Below are 2838 nucleotides of genomic sequence, written 5' to 3'. Positions count from 1 at the left end.
GATGGCTTAAAGTACCACCAGTAAGATACTGTCTCATAAATTTATACTTCCAGTCTAGTCTTCTGTGCTAATGTATGAGACCAAATATCTAGTAATTCACTCAAGTTTTGTACCTAAAAGTCTTAGACTTCACTTAACACTCAACTGTACCATAATCATTGACATGAATCATGTCATAATCTCCTTTACATCCATGTGTCTCATTAATTTTATTTTCTTTAAAAACTTTGCTGTTTTAATTATTCAACCACTCACCTAAACCTAATTCGATTACAAATACTTTTTTACCTGGATTTCTGTGATGTCCTCCTAACTGTCTTTCAAGAAATTACCTTCTAGTTGTCACTCCATATTTCGATAAAAAGTGATTTAAAACTCATTCTAATCATTCCAATCTCATGCTTAAAATCTACTGATTAGTAGAGACCCACCATTTTTCATGTAAATATAAAATGCTGAGCACACTTTATGAGGACTTGCATTATAAACACACACACACACACATACAATTTGTTAGTGAATTTAGAAGAAACAATATGTGGCAAAATCTTCAAGAACAAAATAAGAATTAAAAATGCTTATAAACTGTATATGAGAGAAAAAGAGGGAGGAAGAAAGAGAGAAAAAAGAGAAAGAAAAGAGAGAGAAAGGAAGGAAGAAAGAAAGAAAGAAAGAAGAAAGAAAGAAAGAAAGAAAGAAAGAAAGAAAGAAAGAAAGAAAGAAAGAAAGAAAGAAAGAAAGAAGGAAAGAAAGAAAAGGATAAATGAAAAATAATAGAAAAAAGAAAGAAAGAGGAGAGGTAGAAGAAGGGAAAGAGGGAGGAGATAATGAAGGGAAGAAGAAAAAAGAGAAAGATACTTCCAATTCACATTTTTTATTTCTAGGATAATGATCCATGATATTTCCTGGTAATAGAAATTCTTTAACATCACATGTGTGGCCAAGTTTTAGGTTTAGGTAGATTATTCAGCTTCTGGTCACTGACAAGGGAGGAGAAAGGTAAAATAAAATTAACAGAAAACAAATAAATTCTATCAGTGAGAAAATAGAGCCAAGATATTGGCTATATTTTTAAGTCATTAGAGTCACTATTTCTCTAAGTCATTAAACGTTTTAAAATATAGTATCTGATTTTAGATTCAGTAACAATTTATCTTCAGAACTGATGATTTAAAAAATAATTCTTACTATGGAGACTACAGTGTTGGAAATGCAGTGCTTCTTTGAGTATATTTTTTACAGAATACTGAGTTGAATTTTTCTTAAGACCCTTCTTAGTGCCTAGCTGGAAGGAGAAACGATAATCACTGATTGGCTACAAACACCCACATGTTATTCCCCAATCCTGGACCTGAAAATAGTTTTTATGGCCTTGGAAAATGTCAGATACATCTTCTGCTGGGTTTAAAGTCAGTCTTCATGGTCCTGTGAAGGAGGATTAGGAGAGCTGTGGGAAAAACCAGGCCTGGAATGTGCTTTGAAGCTGCTGTGGCTGGTACAGACGAGTCAAGGCATGGGGTGAGTCTGGCTGGGGCAAGGCCAGTTCTGTGCTGGCAAGACTCAGCCTTGAAGTGTTTATAAAATAAAAAAGAAATTAAATCTCTTGCTATAAAATAGACTCCACTTCAAATTTAAAGAAAGAAAAATTTTAATATCTTTGTGTCAGCTTTGTTAAAGAAAAAACAGAAAAAATGTCTTTTCTTGAAGTGATGTTGGATTGTGGGAAAAATGTAATAATTATCTTGATGACAAATACATTCCCTGGGCTTTCTCCAAACAGCAAGACTTCAATGCCCAGTAGCAGCAAATGAAAGAGCAAAAACCCCTGGTAAAAGTCAGGGTGGAACTTCCTCTATTTTCTTATTCAAACTGTTGGGAGAGTTAAGGCGGCTTGAGCAGATTCTTTGTAGCAAATTGGCCACTGCTTTCCCCATCAATAAATTCCAGGATTCCTTCCAGAAAATGCGAGCAAGGGAATTCGTGTCCCAACACAGCAGCTGTGATTCTCTCCATCCCCTCCCCAACTCCCTGGCAGTCCTCCCCTCAAAAGTGTCATGGGGGTTGAAGGAGGAAAGGCAAAGGAAGAAAGCCTTGGGTGTGCCTCGCAGACTTACGATCTTCTAGTGCCATCTATTGCTGCTCTTGCTTCTTTCAGAGCCAATTTTTTTAAGCCTAACTGATTCAGGACCCTTCATCTGGATCGATGAACATGTTAAAGAGCACAGAGTCCGCTGAATGCTCATTTCGTATACAGTGACTTTCAGCAATGCTTTTCTGTTAAATAAGGTGAAGGAAATAATACCCATTCACAATTTTGGTTTATAGGAGAACTTAAAAGTAGTCCCAGTGCATTCTGTTTTGTTTTATTTCTGAAAAACCATTCCTTTACAACTGAGTTTTCAGAATAATTATCTCAATTTTTAACCCAAGAGAATAAAGCAATATTTAATAATTTCATCAAGATTGGCTCTAAGAATGTTGATAAGAAAAATAAGAAAACTCTAGTTTCCTATTTGTTAATTAAAATTGAATTTGTATCCAATATTGCCCAAAATTGTGTTGCAAATACATTCCTCTCTTCCTTCTTGACTATATAGGTTCTGTTAGCACTAATATTTTCTTCACATGAGCAAAGAGAAAAGTAGAAATGAGAAACCATCTCAGGGCTTTGATTGCTCAGTTGATTATTTATTCCATTGGGCAAAAAATCCACTCCACCCTAGCATGAGAATATTTTCTATTTTTAATTATAATACAATTTTACCTGCACAGACACAGAAACCACTGATTTAAGAATTCAAATTTTAGATATAAGAGCTAAACCTGAAAATTTCATTT

Source organism: Artibeus jamaicensis, unplaced genomic scaffold (assembly GCF_021234435.1).
Source record: "Artibeus jamaicensis isolate MK-2021 breed Jamaican fruit bat unplaced genomic scaffold, CSHL_Jam_final scaffold_3222, whole genome shotgun sequence".
NCBI classification, from domain to species: domain Eukaryota; kingdom Metazoa; phylum Chordata; class Mammalia; order Chiroptera; family Phyllostomidae; genus Artibeus; species Artibeus jamaicensis.
The sequence above is the reverse complement of the archived record's forward strand: the minus strand, read 5'-3'. Positions refer to the sequence as shown.